Consider the following 27,424-nt stretch of genomic DNA (forward strand, 5'->3'; position numbering starts at 1 on the left):
GACAAGATACCATGAAATTCTGATAAATAAATTGCAGCAAATGGGGAAGGATATGAAGTTAGTAATATGGATAACACGGTGGTTAATGGAGATACAGATATTAGTGTACTCAAGAGTAGAGGTCAACAGAAGTCCTTTTACTGTGGTTTGCTGCAGGGCTCTGTATTTGAATCGCTACTATTGAATTTGTACATTAATGATATATGAAATGATCTGAGGAAAAATATTCAGTTGTGTGCTGATGTCACAAAATTGGGTAGAGCAACATTTAATACAGATGATGTTAAAATGTTGAAAGATAATTTAAATAGACTGGCAGTATGAACAAAGGAGAACAGATGTCAGTTTAATATAGCAAAGTGTAAGATTATGCATTTACTGGTGAAAGATTACTAGCTGTGTACCATTATTGATGGAATTCATAATAATGCTCCATGGTATAAACCAGGATTTTTCAAACTTTTTCTACGACGGAACACTTCACAAATCCTGAAATTTTCACGAACACCTTGGTTATTTAGTAATGTATTAATTAATAATTAATTGGTAATTTAGATTTTTATTGATAATTAATTGGTAATTTAGATTTTTATTGATAATTAATTGATAATTAATTTATGGTTAATTGATAATTATTAACTAAACACCAATTAAAGTTTAATTTAATTGATGTTTTAATTAATTTAATTGATTTAATTAAAGCAGCAATAAACCATCATTAAATTAATTTGTGCTGATTTTCATTGCCATATCCTATTCTGATTACCAAATATATTTATAATATTATAAGTGCTTACGAGTGAATGCAGACTTTTCTCCTGTGTGCTAGTAGTTTTCCCCTTCTTTTGTACATCCTGGAGATCTTTGTAAGCTTGAGGTGGATGACTCACTATCTGTTCCATCACAAACACCTTCAATAAGAGATTTCTTAATACCAAAATTAAACAAAGTGCCTTGTCTCTTATTCATGTTAGAAATTAAATCTGTATTCCTATTACTTTTAAAAAATCACGGCACTCTAGTTTCAGAATAAGCACTTACACACTGCAATACGAATTTGCGAAGAAAATATTCAGTATTACTAGATACAGATTATCTTGATCTTCAATTTTAGTAGAAAAATTTTCTCTATACTTCCTTGCTGATTGGTCACTAACATTTGCAACAGATGTTATTTCTTTCAGTTTTGAGAACAGAGGATACGCCGCCCATTGTTGTAATCGGCTTGCAGGCAATTTTTATGATTGGTCATAAATGGCGGTATTCTCTTTCCCGATTGTTGAAAGATTTCGATGCGTGAAAATTAACGATAATTCATGAATATTTCCATGTTTAAAAATATGCCGCTTGGTCACTGACATTTGCTACACAGATGTCATTTCCTTCAGTTGTGAGAACAGAATGCCACCACTGTTATAAACTGCTTGCAGGCAATTTTTATGACCGGTCATAAACAGCGGTATTCCCTTTCCCAAATGTTGAAAGGTTTTGATGTGTGAAAATTAACTACAGACAGATGTTATTAGGCATTCTGGGTCTGAGCTTTTCGACATATTCACAAATATTATTCTCCTCAGAATATTTCTACTATAAAATATTTATTCATGAAAAATGCTTATAAAACTAAAATGACAAATTCCAGAACTTCTCGCGGAACACCTATTCACCTTCCATGGAACACAGTTTGAGAAACCCTGGTATAAACAACACAAGAGGGAAAAATACATTTATTAAATTCAATAATATTTCACTGGTTTTCCACTCAGCACCTCTGCAACATCTGCACAGCTTTTAAGCCCCACCAAAAACTTGCTACCCTTATCGATTCTACTACAGATCAGCTTCCTCTTCTCTCAGTGCCATGTTCCTACAAGTTGGCACACTTTGGAGAGACAGGTAGATCAGTCAATCTGCATAAATGAACACAATCAATCAATCAATCCGGCCAAAGTTGTGACTACCATGATCGATCACAGTAAATTTAAAAAAGAAAGACTGTTTTTGGAATTTGCAGCTGCACTCAGCAATCAATTGAATAAGAACTAAATACAGATGCAAGAAACTTCTCCAATTTTGGGAGACATCAATCCTCAGAGATTCCAATTTACAACCAAGGCCATTGATGGACAGATTAAGCCAAATGGGGGTCCCTGGCAGTAAAATTTACGAGTACCTCTAAATATTTCTATATTTGGAAAAGTTGACATTTCTCTTGTAGCCTGGTATATGTGTGTGGCAGTATTGAAATTGTCTTTGTCTGCTCTTAAAAATAATAGAACCTGTTTTCTACTATTCATCATCAGAATGCGTAATGTCTATATCATTCCTATAGATCTCTCTTAATTTTTCCACATAACTCTAAGACCCCCCCCCGGCAGCCACCAGGTCTGACACCTGATTAATCTGCCTCTAAGGCCACCTACAAATATCTATAGAAGGCACCCCACTTATATAGGACTATAAGGTCAGATCCACATATTTCATTTATTATGTTGTGTATGTTACAAGGGTTCATTTGTATTCCCTGAAGATGTATTGGAAGAATTAAAATAGTATTTAATCCTTTCTTAGTGCTGTTAATACGAGGTGTGGCTATTAAATAACGAGACTGGTTGCAAAAATGTGGTTCATTGTTGCAATTGTACAACTTAATTGTTATCCCCTTCAACATACTTCCTCCTCTATCTATACACCATTGTATACGAATTTGCCATTGTTGGAAGCAGTGCTGCATATCATCAAGTATTATCTGTTTCAGTAGTAGAGCTGCCATTTTCTGCTTTACCTCATCCACAACTGAAAATGGGTGCCCTTCAATGTGGATATCAACTTTGGAAAAAGGTAAAAGTCACATGGAGCTAAGTCCGGCAAATAAGGTAGATGGTCCAACACTGGGATATTTTTTATCAGCCAGATACTGCTTTACAGAAAGTGCACTGTGGGCTGGAGCGTTGTCCTGATAAAGAATCCAAGCATTGTTCTTCCACTGATTGGGTCTCTTCCTCACTCATTCTCTCAGCTTGGCTAGAACCTCAAGGTAACAATGTTGGTTAACTGTCTGACCCTCCGGTACCCATTCAACCATTACCACATCATTGATATATATATATATTTAAAATAAAATAAAATAAAATAAACCGATCAGCATTGCCTTCAGTTTTGAATGACTCATTCTTGCTTTTTTTCATTCTCAGTGATGTGGGAGTTTTCCAGTGCATCAATTGTCTCTATGTTTCTGGATTGTACTGGAAAATCCATGTCTCATCACGTGTGATGATCTCCTGCAAGTCTGGCTCTGCTGTCATTTCTTTCATAACGTCTTTCTGCTCCTGACACGTTTTTGGGAATCATTTTGGCGCAGACTTAGTTCATGTTCAATTACTCGTGCAAAATTTGTCATACAGTCTCCTTATCAATGTGCACCATGTCTGCTATCATCTGAATGCTTAATCAGTGATCATTGCAGACAATTTTATTAATTTTAGCAATATTTTGTTTGGCTCCTGCTGTGACAGGGTAACCCAGTCGTTCATCATCTTCAACGTTTTCTCGACCTTCAGCTAAGTGTTTGTATCATTCATAAAGAATTTGAGATTAACGTGCTGCTTGAGTTTAACATTAGACATTATTCAGGCAAAGCGACTTCACACGTGTTCTTTTATAACTGCCTACAGACTAACTACGAGCGACAGCAAACAATGCTTACCTCAACTGCTTCTAGAACCTTCAAGGTCATTCATGGTGCAAGCACATCCCACTGCTATAAGTACACGATTCACAGTGCACCTTGTCTCGTTATTTAATAGCCACACCTTATACTCAAACCTCTAACATGTTTTCCACCCAGCATCATCAGAGCACAATCATAACTGTGATGACAAGTACACAGCACTCTCTATGGATCAATAACCATAGAATTAATTTAGAGAAATCAGGCTATCGGGTCTTAAAATGATAGCCTCCCGGATCTTTCGTAAATTAATGCAGCCATACTTGTTTGCAGTTGGGAGTGTGCTTTGCTGATTCTAAAAACAGTTTCTCAGGCATATAACGACTTCTATGTAATATAGATGTTTTCTCCTCCATCTGATCCTATGTCAGGTATCCAGAACATGATCTGCCAATAAGGACTTGTCATACAGATAATTACAGTTGTGTTTGTGTTCTTCAAGGTGGATGTTAACTGATTTATCAGTCTGGCCAAAGTAGACTAAACTGCAGGCAGAAGGAACTTCATACCCAGGATGCAAATAATGTTTAGGATTTATTTATTTAGCATATGGCATAATAAAAAATTTTAAAAAATTAAAAAAAAAAAAAATACATGACATCAAAATATATCAATACACATTTGTTAAGACAATAAAAATGAGACAGGTAGTGTACCAGGTAAAAAAAAAAGTCCCTAAAATTTTAAGTCTAGTTCTGCTAGCCATTCAAGAGCTGAAGGATCTGCCTAAAAAAAGTCTCTTAGGTCACCAGGTTAGGCTCTTATGCTGCAGTTCTCCACAATGTGCTGGATGGTTTGGTTTATGGCCCCACCGAGGTGTAGGTGATCTCCTGTACTTGTGTAAACTGTCTGCGCAGATACCATGTCCTGTAGGAAAACATATGAAGGTAGTTAGCTGAATGAAAGGTCTGAAACTGGCACGGAGATCATATTTGCAGAGAACTTTGGCTATTTTTTCCACCTCTGTTTTCATTCTAATGGCACCACTGTTACCAAAGATAAGGCTGACCTCCTAGCATCATCTTTCCCTCAAACTTCTGCATAGATGACCAAGGGAAATCACCTCTGGAATCCAAGCACTGTAAGGAACCTATATTTTTTTTAAAAAAAAGTCATCAGAAAACTACTAAATAACTTGGATAAAAAGTCTTCTGGTCCTGATGGCATCTCCCCAATTGTTCTCAAGTATTGTGCTCCAGAGCTAACATGTGCCCTGCACCATCTCTATAATTTAGCATACATATCTGATATATATATATATACATATATCCAAATATATGGAAATAATCTCATATCCATCCTATTTCAAAAAAGGGTGACAGAAGTCTACCATCAAATTACCAATCAACTGCTATCACCTCTGTCCCTTCCAAAATAATGGAGAAAGTCATCAATAGTGAACTCCACCAATACTTAGAGGACCATGAATTAATCGGCATCCACCAGTACTGACTTCGCCATTCAAGATCCACAGTTGATCTTCTAGCATACATTATCCCCCAATTGACACATACCATGGAAAGGTTCGGAAAACTTATGCTTTGCCTTCGACATTTCCAGAGCTTTCGACCATGTGTGGCATCGAGGCCATCTACTAAAGAAATTGCCAACCTTTGAAATTGCCTACCACCCTCTGAAATTGATAGCAAGCTTTCTCTCTGGCTGTTCTCTGCAAGTCATGATAGATGGCTTCCTCTCTTCGAGCTTCACCACCACCAATGCTGAAGTAGTTCGAGGCTCTGTCCTATCACCTACTCTCTTTCTCCTATACATAAATGACCTACTCACAACAACTACTAATCCTATCACAACACTGCAGCCAATAGTACTACTCTCCATTCATCCTACTCATTTGACAAATCATGCCATACTCTGACATCCTAGGCTAGGGTTCTCATTCGTCCCGTTTTTTTATAAAAATGTCCCAAGTTAATTCCAAAAGTCCTGCTTTCTTATGTATCCTTGAGGAAAAAATGGATAAACGGATTTTATCTCATTTTTAATACCAATGTTGATAATAATAATAAATTTTCTTTATTTATTATTTATAATAATAATCATTAGTATTATAAATAATACAACTAACCAATAATAACTAATAGTAACTAATGGCGATGTTCTTTTTTCCCATGGTTCTATTATAACAGTGTTATAAAAATTATAACACTCAATACTTTGGGTGGGGATGCTTAAGGGTCAAAGCTGTATAACTGAGAGGAGACCTCCACATAGCCTTTAAAGGAATGCGGAGAACCGACCAGGGCTTCTGACCTAATATCCAATCCTCACCTTCTCGTGGTGCGCCCTGTTGGGTATCTACTTTGATACTGAATGAACGAGGATGGGCTGGCAATTTGGGATTTAGCCGACCAAATTGTATTCTTATTGGTTAAACCAAAATAAAAAATGATGGTACAACATGACAAAATTTCATGCCGGCTGGGGCGTCGCCCAGTTAAACAAGGCCCCCGTTGTTTTTGCCAGGGAACAAGGGCGAACAGCGAAAAGTCAGCTACTGGAACAAATCTGAAAACAAACCCCAACTCAACATCACCAGAGTTAAAGATCGGTACTATCAACGTAAGAAGCCTGCATGGCAAAGAAATGGAGCTAGCTGAGGAATTAGATACGTACCAGATCGACATAATAGGGGTGACTGAAACAAAAAAGACCAAAACTGGTGAGATCTTTCTGAGCAATAAATACAAAATGTTATATTCAGGCAATGACAATCAAGGAAAAGAAGGAGTAGCCATAGTATTCAACACAAAATACGAGGCTAATCTTCTTGAATGGCAGTCAGTCTCAAGTAGAGTAATGTGGGCAAATATGAGAATGGGGAACTGGACAATGAGACTTATTTGTGCCTATGGTCCCACAGAAGGTTCTACTAAGGTAGAAGTGGAGGAATTTTTTGAGGCTTTAGAAAAAGCAACTGACACAATGAAAAAGGAAAAGTTGGTCCTTGTTGGGGATCTAAATAGCAGAGTAGGAAATGATTGTGAGACATACAAAAATATTTTGGGAAAATTTGGAGAAAAGAGCAAAGCTAATAATAATGGCAAATATCTGTTGGATTTCTGCTCAGGACATGGACTGGTTATTACTAACACCATGTTCCAACATAAAAATGTGCACAAATTCACATGGAGAGAAGAGGCTAGGAATAAGAAAAAGTCTAATTGACTATGTTATTGTTGATAGTGATATTTTCTCCCTGGTGCAGGACACCAGAGTGTACAGAGGATTTGAAATTGGAAGTGATCACTATTTAGTCTTGAGCAGGATAAAATTGAGTTTCATATTGAAAAGAATAACATATAAGAAAGTTTTAAAGCGAATAAAAGTTGAGCAGCTCTCAGATGTGAACTGTAGACAAAATACAGAAAGATTATTGAAAAGAAAATGAAAGAGTTTGAGAACAGGAATCAAACCTTGGAGATTCAGTGGCAAACTCTGAAGAAAACATTGATTGATTCTTCCAGAGAAGCATGTGGTGAGGTTGTCTGCAAGAACAGAAAAATCAGAATTCCCTGGTGGACACAGGAAGTTAAAGAGGCAGTGAAGGAAAAGAAGAAAGCATATCAAAAGTTCCTGGCAAATAAGTCAGCTTTTACTCTTACAGAATACAGAGACAAATGTAAGAAAGCTAAACAGTGTGTAAAACTAGCTAAACAAAAGTCATGGGAGGACTTTGGCAAGAATATAGAAAATAAATATCAAGAAGGTGGCAAAATATTCTGGAGGTTGTTGAAGAAGCTTAGGAATGGAGGAAAGAGTGCTGTAAAAGGAATTAGAGATGATAAAGGTGACATGAAAACAGGAGAAAAAGATATCCTTGAAGTATGGAATAATTACTTTGAAAAACTGCTAAATGAAACAAGCAGTGATGACAGCATAGTGATAAAAAACACTGACCAGGCATGCAGTCAGGAATACATATCCATACTTGAAGTAGAAAAAGCCATCAAAGGTGAAATGTGGAAAGGCAGCAGGAGTAATGATATTCGACCAGAAATGCTGAAGTATGGTGATATAAGAGTCTTACAGTGGCTGCACTGCATAGTTCAGAAAGCCTGGACAGAGGGACGAATTCCCGATGATTGGAATAGAGCTCTCATAGTACCCATATATAAAAAGGGAAATAAAACTGAATGTGAGCATTACAGAGGTATTTCTCTACTGAGTGTTCCTGGCAAGATCTATGCAAGTATACTTGAGAAACGGTTGAGAAGAATTGTGGAAGAAAAGCTTGGTGAAGAACAAGCTGGATTCAGGCCAAATAGAGGCTGTCAGGATCAGATCTTCACTTTACGACAAATAGTCGAGAAAGCATGGGAATATAACAAAGATCTGTATTTAAGTTTTGTCGATTTGGAAAAGGCATATGACAAGGTGCCAAGAGAGAAGCTATTCAATACGCTACAGTTATATGGTGTCAATGGGGCATTATATCAAGCAATACTTAGTCTTTATTTGAGTTGTAAGTCAGCAGTTAGAATTGAATGAAGTACAGGAAGATGGTTTAATGTTAAATCTGGTGTGAGACAAAGATGTACATTATCCCCTCTGTTATTCATTATCTATATAGATCACATTATGAAGGAATGTGGTATTAAACCTGATATCAATATTGGAGATGTTAATGTCAGTTGTTTGCTTTATGTAGATGATGTTATACTTCTAAATAAATCCGCTACATGTCTGCAAGATTCCCTGACTAAATTGAATAACCGTTATAATAGATATGGTATGAAGGTCAGCAATAAAAAGACAATGAAAATAGGTAGAATTGTTGAAAATGTCACTGTGTTGTGAACGGAGAACCTGTGGAACAAGTAAAACATTTCAGCTACTTAGGCATGATTTTTACTGAAGATGGTAAATTAAATATAGAAATATACAACAGAATCAACAAAGCTGGTATGGTAGGAAGTCAATTGAATAAATTCATATGGAATAAGAAAGAAATTAGTTGGAACACTAAATTAGCTGTATACAAGACAGTGTTCAAACCAGTTTTAACTTATGGATCTGAGAGCTGGGTCAGAAGTAAAACACTTGACCAAAGACTAGAGATCGCAGATATGAGAGTCTTGAGAAAGATTAGAGGCGTGAACAGATGGCATCAATGGCAATATCATATTAAAAATGAGGATATTAGTTAAGAACTTGACATTGTCAGCATCCAGGAATGCGTTAGCAGAGCTATTCTCAGGTGGTATGGTCACTCAAATAGAATGGGAGAGGAAAGATTAGCAAAACAAGTGTTCTCTGCCAGGTTGGCAGGAAAACGACCCAGAGGTAGACCAAGATATAGGTGGATTGATACGGTACAAAGTGCCTTAGACGATAGAAATATAAGATCTGATAATGTTGGAGTCTTGACAAGTAACAGACTGATTTGGAGGAAAATTGTAGATAGGAAGTTAGTAATGATGTAATTTTTCATGTAGTACTGTCATATCCTGTACACCCCTTGAGGGTACATGGCAGGAATTTGATGATGATGATGATACTTTGGGTGTTATAATTTTTATTGTTTACTACCCCTATAATGCCGAAATATAAGTGCAGCATTAATGATAAATATTAGAAGAGAATTTCCATTCATTAAAGGCGTAGATAAAAATGTGGAATATACTTTATGCAACTGTAAATTATGTATTTCATACGATGGTCGGTCAGACATAGTCAACCACGTGAAAATAAAAAAACATAAAGCTGCTGTTCGAAGTAAGGCTTCCAATTGTAGTATAAGTAATTTTTTAATGGTGAAAACCAAGAGTGAAAGGGAAAAAGAGTTATCACTAGCAGTGCAGGAAACAACCTGTGCATATCACAAAGCGGTGCATAACCACAGCTTTAACTTCATGGACTGCACAACAACCATTGTGAAAAAAATTTTCAACAATAAATTCAGGTGTTCACAAACAAAGGCAATAATAACCAATGATATTGCGCCATTAGCAATAAAGCAGATTGAGGAAGAGCTAAAAGAAGTTCGTTTTATATCAGTACTAATCGATTCATCAAACCACTTTGATATGAAATTAGTGCCTCTGGTCATTAGATATCATCCAGAAAAAGGTATGAAGGTGAATGTGTTGGAGTTAGTTAATTTAGGTGGTGAAACTTCAGAACTTTTATTTTCTTATGTGTTGGACGTGTTACAGAAATTAGTTCTCCTGAAAAAGGTTATTGCTATATTAGCAGATAATACAAATACAAACTTTGGTGGAAAGAAGATAAAGGGAAATTATAATCTGTACTTCAAAATGCAAGAAAACACTGAACAATTTAATTGGAATTGGTTGCCCTGCATATGTGATACATAATGCTATGCAGAATGCTTCAGATTGCTTACCTATCGATCTTCAGTTAATAATTAACAAGATTTACCAGCATTTCCACGTATATTGTGTACGAGTTGAGGAACTTAAATCGTTTTGTGAATTCACAAACACAGAGTATAAAACTGTTTTGGGTAGCAGCAAGACAAGATGGCTCTCTGTTTTGCCTGCAATCCAGAGGGTTATTGACATGTTCCCCTTCATTGAAGTCATATTTTCTTTCCATTGACAAATGTCCTATCAGTCTCAAAAATTTCTTTGAAAATCCACTTTCAATTACACTCCTGCATTTCCTTGCCAGCCAGTTAAAAACCTTTTATGGTACCATTAAATGTATTGAAAAGCAAGATATAACAGTAATTGAAGTGAAGGATGAAACAAAAAAAACTGATGGAAAGGTTAAATTGTAGGAAGGCAGAAAAGTTTCTTACGACTACTGTGAGAAAACAAGAATTAGAAAAAGAAGGACACATGACAGTTGAAAAGTTTGAAAGCTATGCAGCAGATTTCTACTGCACCTATATTGAATATATTTGGGAGTGGTGTACACCATTTCTCACACACCTCTTCAGTCTATGGATTGGATTAATTTGAAGGGAAAGGATCCTGTGACTTGGAAGAACATACAAGAAAGATAAATATTCATGCAGACAGTGTCATCAAGTTTTACTGTGAATGAAGAGGACTTATTTGATGAATTTGTATGTGTGAAAAAATATTGTGAAAGCAAATCTGAAGTCTGGAGTGAACAGAAAATGTCAGTGATAAATGATGTGAAATGTTTTGCTCATTTTACAAAGCAGGATATAAATTCTGGGAGTATTAAATGCCTAGTTAGTTTTTGTTTAGCACTGCCAGGAACTAATGCAGCTGTTGAACATGTTTTTTCATTAATAAATGCGCTCTGGACAGATGAAAAAAAGCAGACTTAAAATTTGAGACAGTAAAAGCTTTAATCATTGTAAAGACATATTTTAAGAATTTCTGTTGTGCTGAGAAATATCATTTGATCTATGATCAAATATCAAAAGAAAAAAAAAATCTTGAACAGGTCCATAAATCTGATAAATATTTTTCTAATTAAATATGTTTGTGATTAATAATCCTTTTTTAAAGTGGATTTAATGTTAATGCATGTTTATAGCAGTATTTAATTTAAAGTGCAACATATGTAATAGTTTTACTTTTGGTTTTTCTTAATTTTTAACATGCCCAGTTTTTTTTATAAAATGTCCTGGGTTTTTTAAGTAAAAATTTCAGAATGTCCCAGATTTCAGTAAAACATTATGGGAACCCTATCCTTGGCTACAAGATCACCTACAACAAGGGCCTTAAACATTGATCTACATAAAATGATGCAAGGACAACCTTGTTATGTTCAATGCCACCAAAACACAGTCTTGCCTATTCTCAGACAAAAGAGATCCCAGCTTGCCTACCTTTACTCTCAGTAATGCACAAATCAGCAGACAAGTTCAGATCTCTTTGATTGGACTAATGTTTACTTCCAGTCTTTCCTGGCAAAAAAACACATCAAATCAATAGCCTCCACAGCATCCAAAAAACTTGGCTTGGCATTCCCTTTGGTTCAAGAGCCTATTTTACACCCAACCAACCAGCTTCTAAACTATATACAAATCCTAAATCCATCAATGTTTTGAATAATGTTCACATGCTTGGGGTGGTGCTCCTAAAACTTCCCTTAAAATCCTTGATGCCATCCAGAGATGCACAGTCACGCTCATAGATGATCCTGTGATCCTGTTCTTAGAGATTCACTTCAACCTGTATCTCAGAGGTGCAGTGTTGTGTTTCAGCATTGTATCTATTCTACAGGTAATTCCATGGTCACTGTTCCGGTGAATTGGCAACCATCATTTCTCCACTTTGTTGCACCTGTGAATACAAGGCAGCAGCTGTCTCGCATCCCTTTACTATGAAACTGCAAACACATTAAATCTGCTTCTATTTTTCCTTTTATTTTCCGTTCACCTCTGTCCTCTGGAACAGTCTTGCTCATGAAGTATTACCAAACAACTACAATCTGCAACTCATCAAAAAAAAAAAAAAAAAAATTTATCTCAGCCTTCATCTGCATCCCACAAATGTGCTTATAGGCAGCCCATCGAGAGGGGGGGGGGGGTAAGATGCTCCGGGCCAGTGATTCCTAGGGGCCTGTAATTTCTAAGAGCCAAGTTAGGTACTAATATATTAATATAATCTTTTAATATAGTATTGCTCACAGAAAACATTCGACTATTCTTAAACGATTGATAATTTACCAAGACAATTCAAAATATATAATTTTAAACGCCTGGCAACATTTATTCGATTGTCTATTTTTAGTGTGTTAAGTACTGTAATAAATCGCATCCTTGGTTACTCGATGAAATGCTTTTCCTACTTTCCCCTGCTGCATGAGTGCCAGTAAGGGTATGCTTAGCCTCATGAAGATTTCTTTGTGGAAATTTTCTTGTATAGCAAGACCTATGGAGTTTCCGCAAATAAAATTCACACATGTGCCACAGTAAATATTTGTAAAATAAATATTATTTTTTATTGTGGCATATATGTGAATGTTTAATTATAGAAGTTCCAGAGGTGTTGTTATACAAGAAAGTCTTATTCCTGCACAGCTACAATGAAACAGGGCAAACTATTTGCTAGAATCTCATTTTTCAAGAAATGTAGATGCATGAAACTATTACTAACCTTTGTTAACATGAAAGAAGCCATAAAATCACAAAGTGCTCATAAGATTTATATCAAAGTCAGCCATTCTTTACTGCTTAGCCAACTATGAGTTTCAAAAATGGAATTAGCTTTAAATATTATAAAAGCATCAGAATTGGAAGCAAATCTGTCAACCACTAAGTCCTGACTTAATTAATGTTATTAATATCTGAAAAAATGCATGCAAAAAAGTCCTTGGAAAAAAAAGTACTGTAAATCTAAATAAGAAATATGTAATGTGGGTGGAATGATCGCAAATAAAACACATCCAAATTATTTGCAGACAAGTGGTAGTTAATCTAGCTAGCTACCCACTAACAGAAGATGAACTAATGCCTTAGTATGGGACCAAAAGTTTCCCATTTCAACCTAACGTATTCCTATCTGAACTTCATGCACAACATTGAAAAGAATAATAGTCATCTCTCCAGTGATCAAGCTAATGCTTTGTTTAGAGGTACAAAAATCGTTTATGATGAGAAACCACCGGAACTGAATATACCACCATCTGAGTTGAAAGCCCTAGAGTCTTTAAAATACAATAACAATATAGTCATTACAAAGGCTGACAAGGGAAACATCACAGTAGTGCTAGATACCAAATCCAATTAAATAGAAAATGTTCCTCCTATGCGATCAGAATATATACTCTAGGATTAACCAAGATCCTACAAAAGTCAACTTAATATGCTATTACTATTATTCTTATTTTTTACTAAATAATTTAAGGAAATTACAACATCAACTAGGATATACATTAAAATAAATTTTAATATACTTCAATATTTCGGCAACGTCACATTGCCATTTTCAAGAAACTTAAAAACAAGACACGTGCACGCAGGCACAACAAAAAGTAAGTGAGGAAAAAGCAGGAAGCTATTATTTCTCCTAAAGTCCTGATGGTGCCCCTTAGCAGGCAATGTTGGTATTCTTGGGCGACTGGGCTGAAGGTCTTCTGATGTAGGTTTCCCAAATTTGAGGCAGTGTTATGCAGCCAAATTTGTTGAGGTTTGGATTGTTTCTTAGGGCTGAAGCTGATTCCATGAAAAGCCTTTCATATTTGTATTTACTATGGTGTATTATCGTGGCTTCAACTTCCTATCTACTAAACACTCCAAGATCCCTAACCTCATCAGTTTCTTCTAGCATAATCCCACCAATATAATACGACATTAGATATCTAATCATGCCAAACTGAATAATTTTACATTTACTGACATCCATTTTCCCATGCCCACAATTCCAGCCTATTGAAATCATTCTGCAAGTACTGCATATCAGCAGCATTCCTGATTACCCTACCTATAAAATAGCTGTATATCACTTGTCAAATCCTTCCCAATATCATTAATGCACAGATTGAATAACAGTGGACCAAGCACTGATCCTTGTGGTACACCACTGGTTATCTTAAATCTTGCAGACTCACATTCCTTGTATAACACTTTTTGATATCTGTCAAGTCAGCCATCCTCTTACCCATGGTAATATTTCATAATCCAAACCCATAATCTCCAATTTATGCAACAGTCTACCATGGTGTATTCTGTCAAAAGCCTTAGCAAAATCCAAAAGTATCATGGGGGTATCCATTCCCCTTGTCTAACTCAATGGTAACATTATTATAGAATGTAAACAAGTTGCTAAAACATGACCTTCACTTAGTAAACCCATGCCGTTCATTGAAAAGTAGAGCTTCTCTATCGACCCATTTCTGAATGCAAACCCTAATTAACTTTTCTAAAATCTTCACCATTGCTCCTGAGTTACTGACTGCTCAGTAGTTGGATGCATCAGCCTTGTGACAAAATATTGTTAAAAATCTCACAACTTACTATACAAGACTCCCCTCCCAGAATATATGAAGCACCAAAGCTACACACAATAATTGTCCAATTAAGCCTATTGTGGATTCCATAGACAGCCCCATCTACAGTCTCAAGATGTCTGTCAAACCTTCTCTGTCCTATCATTGGCCACTCAGATTCTGGAATAAAACAAATTCCACAGAATTTTGCACAAAAATACAAGACATTAAAATGACATCTTCAGGCATGATGGTGAACTTTGACATCACGACCCTGAATATTCCACATACTGAAACAGATATTATAGGCCAAGAATTTCCAGCAGACCATTAAAATATCATTCATCATGTTGTTCCTGTCAATGGAATCAAATGCTTGTTTGAAGTCAATAAAACTATAGTATATAAGTAAGTTATATGTCAAGTACTTTTCAGCAAGAATATTAACTGTAAAAATGTGGTCTATAGTAGACCTCCCAGGTCTGAAGCCTGCATGATCTACTGTCTCATTCATTTCTGGATTCTATTTGAATAATGTGCATTATTTTGTAGAAGATTTTGTAGCCATGACTTAACAATGTTATGGGTCTATAATTTATCTCCCTTTTAGAAAATTGGTATTATGATGACTGTCTTCCGGTCATCTGGAATGTCACCAGTATATAGTATTTAGTTAAAAAGTTTACACAGGAAATTGATGGCTGCTATTCCACCATATTTCAGTTCAGTACAAAGTTCGTGATAACCAGGTGACTTAGATAAGTTGATTTGGTTGATTGCATTCAAAATTTCTTCTTTTATTATAAATGGTGCTTTTTCTCTTTCTGTCTCTTCATTTATGTGTTTCTAGTGTTCTTCCCTCCAGAAAAGAAAAGTATCTGGTAATATTCTTTCCAAATTTTTCCAAAATCTCAGAAATATGGCATCATAAAATCCTTAGTGATTAGAGCACATGGGATTTGTTCTTCCAAAAGGTTGCTCAACAGGAATTGCAAGCCATTAAACAAACAATTCTACTAAATGGATTCAACCCAAATAACAACACAAAAAAATTGTCAGCACTACTCCAAGACAACACCCAAAAGAAGAAGCCAAACTACACAGGACAACCACATACCTTACATCAAAGGTATCTCGGAACAAGCAGCAAAGATTATAAAAAAAATACCAACTTATCACTACCTTCAAACTCATTAACCAAATTCATAATATGTTGCCCTCTCCAAAAGACAAACTCTCAATAATGATGCTACCTAGAGTATACCAAGTCCTATGTTTGTGCTATCGGTCATACTGTGGGCAAACAGGAAGATCAATCTATAAACACTATTTGGTGAGATAGAGATCAACACGATGAAATATGTAACTGGTTGCTTCCAGATGGATATGCAGGATATGATAAGCTGGATTGTCAACGGTTATCTCACATTGCACCAGTGCTCATCTGATCACCGAAGTTAAGCAGCATTGAACTCGGTCAGTACTTGAGAGGATAACCACCTGGGAACACCAAGTACCATTGACAGCAAATTTTTAAGCATCAATTTTTTTTGTAGTGCAATTGGAAGAACAACAGTACATTGTGCCCTTCGATTGGAAAAGGCCTAAGTTCAATTCTTGTTGTGACAAGAGGAATCTATATACGTTTTTTTTTTTTTCAATTGTAGGTGAGTCAGCCGATCTGATATTGAGGCAGCAGGTTTTTCCTCCCAGGAACTCAGGTTTTTCATCCCACATACCAACAAATTGGCCTTGAGAACACACAAATTTACAGACAAAAAATACTAGTGGTGGTGGTGGACAGTAGATGCAGTTGGTGATGATGGTGTGATGGTTCGCTGTAGTTGGTGGATTATGTGGTGAAGACAGCGGGTTGTAGAGTAGGTGCTCTCCCTCGATGAGTCTTTGGACTCCTATATCAGCCGGCTGATTGGACGAGTGGTTCGCGTATCCACTCTCCAGCCAAAAGGCTGCAGGTTTGAATCCTGCCATGGGCATGGATGTTTGTGATTGTCTGTAAAAAATGCTAGTGGAGGAGGACAGTAGATGGCATTGGTGTAGATCAGTGGTCTCCAAAGTGTGGTACACATACCCCAGGGGATAAGCGAGTCGATACGTGGGGGTACGTCAAAAAAAGTTTTATATTGATAGGAAAAAAAATAATTAATTAATTAAGGATAAAGAATATTACTTTCTTTCATCAATTAAACCTATATCTAATATAGACAAAGATGTTATAAAGATCCTGTAAACTTAAATTTGCGAGTAGCGCACATTGGGCAACTTTGCACACATAATCGTCCGTGGCAAAGCTGTCATGTTTTTTAAAACTAGGGAATAAATCTCTTACTTCTTATCATTGCCATTGTTTGTAGAGCATCCTGGTGTTGACAAGCGCAACTAGAGAAGGAAAATTGCTTAGTTATCCTGCTATCTACAGATGACACCACAGTTGTATTAATTATTTGACTATTAGTAGTAAGTTTAACGATTTTTTAGTATATATAGTTTCTGTGCAATTCCAACAACGTTTATACTAGAAATAGTGAATTAATATTATCAAAATTGCTTACACTTTTTAAAAGTGTTTGATATTATCAATAGTAAATGAATTATATTTAAATTTTACAAATTAACCCTAAGAAAATGGATAAATGGTTAAAAAAATTTCCTCCAAAGAAACCGCAAATTGAAGATAATTATGATAGTACCTCTACATCAGACAAACAACAAGGAAAAGATAGGATTGATTCTTCTATTCAAACAAGTTCATTATCAGTCAAATTAAGTGATAAAAACATTAATCTGAAACTTAACAAACCTTGCCCAAGAAAATTCGAAATTATCAAGAAGACTACTTGAAATGGGGAATTTACATCGATGATAGTCAACAATGAACCTCGTCCTACATGTATATTGTGTCATGAGACGCTATGTAATGGAAGTATGAAATCATCATTATTAGTAAGACATTTAAAAACTAAGCATCCTGAACATGAACATAAATCTTTACAATTCTTTGAACGATGTTTGAAGACATGTAATTCTCAATCCAACAACTTTAAAAAATTCACTAAAATTAACGATAAATATTTGGAGGTATCTCTTGAGGTTGCATTCTTAATTGAAAAAGATCAAAAGCCACACACCATTGGGGGAAACACTTGTACTCCCAACCGCCATAAAAATGGGAGAAATAATCCATGGAAAAAAATATGCAGATAAACTAAAATCCCAGATGAGTCTTTGACTCCATGAGGCCTTGGGATAATAATAATAATTCCCTTATCAGCAAATACTATTGGTAGACGCATAGAAATCATTGCAGATAATTTAAAGAAGCAATGTATCGTAGTATCAGAAGCCATCAAACCAGAATTTCAAAAAATTATGAAAGAAATGCAAGGCCATTGTTCACATTAAATATTGTAATAAATATGTTTGTAAGCTGTTAATAATAAAAATAATGCATAAAAATATCTAGCGTTTTTAATTATTATATGATGATACAAGGCATATTTCCTCTTTATAATACTTATTACAATAGATTTTTGCTCAATCAATTGGGGATATGCACTATTTATTTTTCTGTCTTGGGGGGATACGTGATCAAAAAAGTTTGGAGACCACTGGTGTAGATGATGTGGTTAGTGGATGACAGGTGAATGAGGTTGAGTGGTGGAGACAGAGTAGGTGCCCTCCCTTGATGAGTCTTGGACTCCCTGGAAGTGTCAAATAATAATAATAATAATATACCAAGTGGGACCATAAAACAAATGAAAGTTTACAATCCCTGAATATAAAACCAATTAATCACTATATAAGTAAATATAAAAAAAAATGGTTAGAACATCTAAATCAAATGGAATATAGTCGACTGCCAATAATACTATACAGATATAAAATAAATGGAAAAAGAAGAAGAAATGAAAGACAAAGAAAGTGATAGCATGAGACTGGAACAGGCCACTAGGACTAAAATTCATGAAAGAAAGAAGAAAATTTAGTGAAATCACCATAGTTCCAGTGCATGTTAATTTAGGCCTTAACTAGTATAGATAACTTTGTTTGTAAAAGATTTTCACTGTAATGCTTTATCATTTAAGGTCGTCTCTCCTTTAGCAGTAAATGATATCCACTGACCTACACTCTAGACCTTGAAAGACAAAAAATTAATATGAGGGGTTTAAATGTTATCTAAACATGAGGTAGAAAATATCAGCTTGGTTTGTATAAACAGAGTTTTTGGTAGATGGAGGCCTGATATAATTGAGACAAGTTGTTGAAAAGTGCCAGCAAGATGAGATTTTCCAAAGGGAAATGAAGAGAATGAGCAAAGGACAAGAGTGAAGGGTGAATAAGGGGAAAAAGTAAATTTTTGCAAGGGATAGATCCATGGAATGTACTGCCTGAGAGAATACTGAATGTGCAGACACTAAATTTTTAAGGTGTGGTATGATTAACTTTGTGTGATATGATTAACTCTGTGTGACCTAGAGAAACTGAATAATATAAATAATTCTATATTATTTATATCTTTAGCCATTTTCTGTTTACGAAATTTATGAATATCAAGAATGATGATAGAATGTTTACAACAAGATAGAGATCAAGAAAATAGTGGCAAAAAGATAAAAAGGCTGGGTTAGAAAATTTAAAAATTAGTTGGCAAAAATCTGAACTAATATAATAATAATAATGTTTGTGTGTTTCTTATGATGCATTAACATCTACGGCTATGACGTGCCATGTCAAAAGGTTTTTAAAAAAAACAATAAATATCTATATTTAAGTAAATAATTGGTAAATGTGATGTATAAAACAGAATTAAAAATAGCACGTTAAATATAGTTCTAAGATGTTACATAATCTTAGAACTAGAATTAGAACTAGATCTTAGAATTAGAATCTTAGAATTAATATAAAGATTAATTTTCTTTAAAAATTTAAAAACACTGGGTATATATGATGTGTAAGATAAAATCTGTCCTGAGCATACAATATTCAGGTAGATTACTAAGAGCAGTAAAATATTATGATTATTATTTGTCACCTCCAGGGAGTCCAAAGACTCATCGAGGGAGGGCACTGACTCTACAACTCTGCTTCCACCACTCACAATCCACCAATTGACCGCAATTACACCAATGCCATCTACCTCCGACCACCACTGGTATTGCCACAGACAATCACAAACATCCATGCCCATGGCGGGATTCGAACCCACAGCCTCTTGACTACAGAGCGGTCACGCTAACCACTCGGCCAGCCAGTCTGGCCAAGTGGAAATATGAAAATACTCACTGATTAAATTATGTGTGTAAGATGACTTACAACCTATGCAGAACCAAGAAAGAACAACTTCCTCTCTGCAAACATTGCACAAACTAGAGTACCACAGTTTCATTTCAGACTAACTTGGTACAGTTTGTTATTATGCTCTCTATTTCATGATATTCGACAGTTATTCATGAAAGGGGGGGGGGGAAACAGGCAGATGATGTTATCCTTTGGGAACAAGCTAACCTAGCTGCAGCATCAATTTCCCTTGATTCCAACATCCAGATGTAGCCTATATCTTACAGGGCTAATGTTGGATTTGGAAGAGCACTGAATGTTGTTGGTGTACTAAATTGCTAAGTTCTTGAAGAAAGCTACTTGAATCAGTATAAATAATGTACCATTGCTAGTGTTCAAATTAGGGATATGTCGAATATTCAGTTTTGCTTCAGTAATCGACAAATACAGTATGTTTTTCAAATATTCGACAGCCAAATCAGTAGAAAGATTCGGTATTCAGTCAACCAAAGCAGAAAAATTCCTGTTACATGCATCATAACAGATGCAACAAATTGGGAATTCTCTCTTTTATCTTGTACCACATCACACAAAGCTTGTTGCAAATGCTATAGGCACTATCTTTGGTGTTTTTTTATTTTAATTCATATTCTGCAGTCTTAAAAACTATTTATATTATGAAGGATTAAAATTTTATTTAAAATGTTGAAAAAGAGTACAGTTTTGGTCATAAATAATAATAAAAAAAAGCAATATTTGGAAATTTTATGATTTATGTGAAGATTGAAAATTTGCAAAATGTGAAATATGCAAACAAAAAATATCTTTATGACACAGGTTACATCTATAATTAATCAGGTAAAAATGCAGCATAACAATGAATTTGAAAAAAAAAATGAAACTGAAATATCAAACCACAATGCAAGAACAAATAAACAGTCGGAATCTAAAGTAAATCCACCAAAACAGCAAACGTTATTTGATGTTAATTAATAATCTAAAATAAATAAATAAATAGGATGTAGATGACAAACAGGCAAAAATCTTTACATTATGCTATGGCTAAAATGATTGCATTGGATTACAGACCATACTTAACTGAGTTTTTTTTTTTTTTTAAAAAAAAGGGGGATTTACAAGTCTAATGATTAACTTATCTTGCAGTATAATTTCTCAGAGAAATTTTCTTTCAGCACCAGCTACCAGTATATTCATTGAAAGAGTACTTTCAGAAAGAGAAATATTTATGAAGAAACCAAATGCAGGCTTTTCCCAAAAACACCAAAAATTTCTTTTCCTATATTATAATTTACCACGAATTCATTTTGATGAATAAATTCAGAATTATTCTCTATATTTCACAATTTAAAATAAAAGTTCCATTAATATTTTTTGTTCTGATTTTTTATACTATGTTTTTTTTTTAAATAAATCTTCCCCACAAAATTTAATGATAGTTTTATTACATTAAAACTGACAATGTCATGCATCCAATCATATTTTATAGCCACATGTAGGTGTCAATAATATAATAATAACATATGTAAAAAGAAACTTAATATTTAGAAAATTTATCAGAGCCTATGAGAACATAACCTTTGGCATCACTTACCTTGGCTTACACTATTTAAAGGACATGAACTCTGCACGGGAGTCTGTATTAACCTTTTACTAGTGCATTGATTAGGTTTCACTGGCCTGATGTTATGAACTGTTCATTCTCATCATAGAAAATAGTGACTCAAAATAGCAAACACCCTCTATACCATAGTAGTCTTATGTCAAAAAGTTAAATTCATCATAAGTAAATTCTTGATAGGTGCATAATCAAATATTAAATTATAGAGCAAAGAAAATTTATTTTGGAATAAATAAGCATAAAAAATAGAGGAGATTATGGATCTATTTGTATTTTAATCAAATAAGGAAAAATTTTAAAGTTTTGAAAAAATTTAAAAGAGTAATGTTTTCATAAGCTCTTGTAAATATTTGACTATAAAATATGGAGAGATCCTAAATGAATGTAGTATTATAAATTAAGTATAGCTTCTTGGCATTAATTTTAATATCTGACAGTTTCATTATATTTACAGAGAGAAAAAAAATTATTTTTGCTTTCTTTTAAATCAAAAAAAGAGCCTAAACATCTTCATTTTGGCAATGTAAATATAATCCTTAATAAACAAATCCACCAACATCAAATTCCTGCAAATACCCTCAATGGGTGTACAGGATATGATAGCACTACATGAAAAGCTTACATCATTACTAACTTCCTATCTACAATTTTCCTTCAAATCAATCTATTACCTGTCAAGACTCCGACATCATCAGATCTTCTATTTCTATCTTCTAAGGCACTTTTTAATGTATCAGGCCACCTACATCTTGGTCTTCCTCTGGGTCTTTTTCCTGCCAACCTGGCAGAGAACACTTGTTTTGCTAATCATTCCTCTCCCATTCTGCTTAAGTGACCACACCACCTGAGATTAGCTCTGCTAATACATTCCTGTATTTTAACAATATCAAGTGCTTTCCTAATATCCATCATCAAATTCCTGCCATGTACCCACAAGGAGTGTACAGGATATCACACTACTACTTGAAAAATATACATCATTACTAACTTCCTATCTACAATTTTCCTCCAAATCAGTCCGTTACTTGTCAAGACTCCGACATTATCAGAATTTATATTTCTATCGTCTAAGGCAGCGCTTCCCAAACTGTGGGACGTAGGTTTTGTTGGGGGGGGGGGGGCATGAAATAATGAAAACAAATTGAAAATGTTTTAAGACTAAGTAGATTTTTTTTATCTTAAAAGAAACGAATTTCATTTTTATTATTTATTATTTCTTTTTTGTTATTTTTTATATTTTAATGGGGAAAAAACTCACACATTGGTGCAGGTTCACCAATTTTTTTTCCTGCGTATTTCGGTGCTTAATAAATATTAGTAAATATATGCTTATTCATATAAGTTTCATTTCAAAGCAGAAATCTGAGAATTGCATTTTCACATATTTCACCTGATACTGACTTTTTGTGTAGCAGCATTCAAACACATCACATGCAATTGTCATTAAACTTCTTTTATGTTTTTAATTCTTTCTTTATTATTAATCGTTTAACATTTCATGTGCTTGTACTGCAAATATACAATAACAACATATCTATCTATATAAAAATATGAGATAATGTGGCATGTCAAATGTGTAGGTAAGATGTTAAAAATGTAATACTATTTGCATTTGATTTTTGCAATATTCCCTGTGTATGTTTTGTATTGAATATAAATACAATAAATATTATAATACATGTCTATATTACAATTTTTTTCGAGTGGGGCTGTGAAATATTTTAATTTTTCTAAAGGGGGGACCTGACATCCAGAAGTTTGGGAAGCACTGGTCTAAGACACTTTGAACTATATCAATCCACTATATCTTGGTCTTCCTCTGAGTCGTTTACATGCAAACCTGGAAGAAAATACTTGTTTTGCTAATCTTTCCTCGCCCACTCTGTTTAAGTGACTATACCACCTGAGATTAGCTCTGCTAATGCATTCCTGGATGCTGACAATGTCAAGTTCTTTTCTAATATCCTCGTTTTTAATATGATATTGCCATTGATGCCAATCTGTTCATGCCTCTAATCTTTCTCAGGACGTTCATATCTGTGGTCTCCAGTCTTTGGTCAAGTGTTTTACTTCTGACCCAGCTCTCAGATCCATGAGTTAAAACTGGTTTGAACACCGTCTTGTATACAGCTAATTTAGTGTTCCAACTAATTTCTCTCTTATTCCATATGAATTTATTCAATTGACTTCCCACCATACCAGCTTTGTTGATTCTGTTGTCTATTTCCATATTTATTTTACCATCTTCACTAAAAATCGTGACTAAGTAGCTGAAATGTTTTACTTGTTCCACAGGTTCTCCGTTCACAACACAGTGACATTTTCAACAATTCTACCTATTTTCATTGTCTTTTTATTGCTGACCTTCATACCATATCTATTATAACGGTTATTCAATTTAGTCAGGGAATCTTGCAGACATGTAGCGGATTTATTTAGAAGTATAACATCATCTACATAAAGCAAAGAACATTAACATCTCCAATTTTGATATCATGTTTAATACCTTTCCTTCATAATGTGATCCATATAGATAATGAATAACAGAGGGGATATGTACATCCTTGTCAAACACTAGATTGAACATTAAACCATCCTCCTGTACTTCCTTCAATTCTAACTGCTGACTTACAACTCAAATAAAGACTAAGTATTGCTTGATATAATGCCCCATTGACACCATATAACTGTAGCGTATTGAATAGCTTCTCTCTTGGCACCTTGTCATATGCCTTTTCCAGATCAACAAAACTTAAATACAGATCTTTGTTATATTCCCATGATTTCTCAACTATTTGTCATAAAGTGAAGATCTGATCCTGACAGCCTCTATTTGGCCTGAAACCAGCTTGTTCTTCACCAAGCTTTACTTCCACAATTCTTCTCAACCGTTTCTTAAGTATACTTGCATAAATCTTACCAGGAACACTCAGTAGGGAAATACCTCTGTAATTCTCACGCTCAGTTTTATTTCCCTTTTAATGGGTACTATGAGAGCTCTACTCAGTGGGGTAGCAAGAGCTTTTGCCGCCCCTCTTAATACACACCAAAAATCCAACAAAAAGTCAAAACGACATATTTACTTTTTGAATAAAACTTTAATTTCAACATTCTAAAATGTTATTTTCTGCTTTTCTGTTAGTAAAATCGTCGATGACATTGGCGAAGTCTATTTCATAGTAATATAATTAATTCTTAATCAATTTTATTTAGAAAAACTCCTCTCGCAACTAGCAATACTTACAGCAATTGTAAAAAAAATTCCCAGTAGTATTACAATATTTGGAAATGAGTTCTGAGAGTGTATTTTAGAATTAACTGCAAAAATACAAAACGATTCAAAGTGCCGCCGAGGGCGGGCCATCCCGTATGCCCCACCCAAGCTATGCCTCTGGCTCTACTCCAATCATCAGGAATTCGACCCTTTGTCCAGGCCTTCTGAACTATGCAGTGCAGCCACTATAAGACTTTTATACCACCATACCTCAGCATTTCTGGTCGAATATCATCTGCTCTACTGCCTTTCCACATTTCAAGCTTTTGATGGCTTTTTCTACTTCAAGTATGAATATGCATTCTTGACTGTATGCCTGTTGAGCGTTTTTTACCACTGTGCTATCACTGCTTGTTTCATTTAGCAACTTTTCAAAGTAATTATTCCATACTTCAAGGATATCTTTTTCTCTCATTTTCATGTCACCTTTATCATCTCTAACTCCTTTTACAGCACTCTTTCCTCCATTTCTAAGCTTCTTCAACAATCTCCAGAATATTTTGCCACCTTCTTGATATTTATTTTCTATGTTCTTACCAAAGTCCTCCCATGACTTTGTTTAGCTAGTTTTACACAGTGTTTAGCTTTCTTATATTTGTTTCTGTATTCTCTAAGAGCACAAGCTGACTTATTTGCCAGGAACTTTTGATAAGCTTTCTTCTTTTCCTTCACTGCCTCTTTAACTTCCTGTGTCCACCATGGAGTTCTGATTTTTCTATCCTTGCAGACAACCTCACCACATGCCTCTCTGGCCTGAATCAATCAGGGTTTTCTTCAAGGCTTGCCACTGAATCTCCAAGGTTTGGTTCCTGTTCTCAAACACTTTCATTTTTTCTTCAATAATCTTGGTGTATTTTAGTCTACAGTTCACATTTGAGAGCTGCTCAACTTTCAATCGCATTAAAACTTTTTTATGTGTTCTTCTTTTCAATATGAAATTCAGTTTTATCCTGCTCAAAAATAGTGAACACTTCCAATTTCAAATCCTCTGTACACTCTGATGTCCTGCACCAGGGAGAAAACATCACTATCAACAACAACATAGTCAATGAGACTTTTCTTATTCCTTGCCTCTTCTCTCCATGTGTATTTGTGCACATTTTTATGTTGGAACATGGTGTTAGTAATAACCAGTCCATGTACTGAGCAGAAAACCAACAGTTATTTGCCATTATTATTAGCTTTGCTCTTTTCTCCAAATTTTCCCAAAATATTTTTGTATGTCTGACAATCATTTCCTACTCTGCTATTTAGATCCCCAACAAGGCAGAACTTTACCTTTTTTATCGTGTCAGTTGCTTTCTCTAACGCCTCAAAATATTCCTCCACTTCTATCTTAGTAGAACCTTCTGTGGGACCATAGGCACAAATAAGTCTCATTGTCCAGTTCCCCATTCTGATATTTGCCCACATCACTCTACTTGAGACTGCCTGCCATTCAAGAGGGAATATTAAAGATCCATGCTTATTTTATGACATATATAAAAAAGTTCACACACACACACACCCACCCACAGGTAGGTTACAAAAGTTTTCAGCCTTACATTCATACAAATTTCATGCCAATTTTAAAATGCCATGTGTAACTCTCTACCTGCATCATTCACTGGAGGTTCTTGTTTGACTTACACAGTGGTGGCGAACCTGTGGCACACCTGAGAAATTTGCTGGCACATCAACGATTTACATGTAATATCCTTTTATATGCTTATAAATTAATCAGCCTTTTTTTTTTAATTGTTACAATACATACAAGTTAAATTTTGTTTTATAGGGGGAGCAGCTATGAAGATATGAATTTGATTGGTGCGCTATTAACAAAAGATCACGCGACCCAAAGATAAATGGAACCGACAATTTTTGAGCTGAAATGCTAATTCTTTTCAACCAAATTCCATAACATCTGCAACTGTCATAACAACATTCACTATATATTTCTTAGTTTTAAGACATTCACGACAGGGTGTCGTTTATCGTTCTCATTACCGGCAGGCTCAACTCACACAAAGTTTCAACCTATGATTGATTTTTATTGCCTTGTTTGCGTTTGAGCTGGAAGGGGAACTCACACAAGCATTATATGGCATGTTTCAATTCGTGGTAGAATTTTATTTAAAGTTAGCCTCTGATCTATCATAATGACATCAAGAATTTCAAATGCAATCAAACAAACACTTATTTCATGTAATTGAAAAATTGGACAATCGTTTTAGTTAGATACTGTGTTTCCGGTGCAACATATGGTTTTGCTTGCTTATACAGCTTAGTTTCTGTGAGAGGGGCACATGTGATTCATTGGTTAGGTGCCATTTTTATTCCAGCTGTCTCTAATTGCACTATTTGTTGAGAAATATATTACACAGACTTCAAAAGCCTCTTCGGGGATACAATAAAACTTTTTTTTTTTTCCCTTGCATCTACGGTATATAATGGCTGTTGGGGAGGGCATGTTTTTTTGTGGAGGTATATACACACACATATATATATATATATATATGCAAAACCTTTTAATGTCTGTTTTTGTAAAGTGAAATCAGGAGTGCCAGTTATACGCGAGGGCAAGTTATATTCGACGGTAAGCGTTCGC

At 34.9% G+C, this 27,424-nt stretch overlaps 1 protein-coding gene across 3 annotated transcripts in view; it reads right to left on the reverse strand.

The window, feature by feature from the left end:
- LOC150105778 (H(+)/Cl(-) exchange transporter 4-like) overlaps nt 1–27,424 on the reverse strand; it is a 425,804-nt gene that overhangs the window by 331,842 nt on the left and 66,538 nt on the right. The gene's annotated exons all lie outside the window — the stretch shown is intronic.

The sequence above is a fragment of the Typopeltis vanoorti genome, chromosome 6 (genome assembly GCF_054136105.1).
Source record: "Typopeltis vanoorti isolate ZY-2024b chromosome 6, IOZ_Tvanoo_1.0, whole genome shotgun sequence".
In the NCBI taxonomy this organism is placed as follows: domain Eukaryota; kingdom Metazoa; phylum Arthropoda; class Arachnida; order Uropygi; family Thelyphonidae; genus Typopeltis; species Typopeltis vanoorti.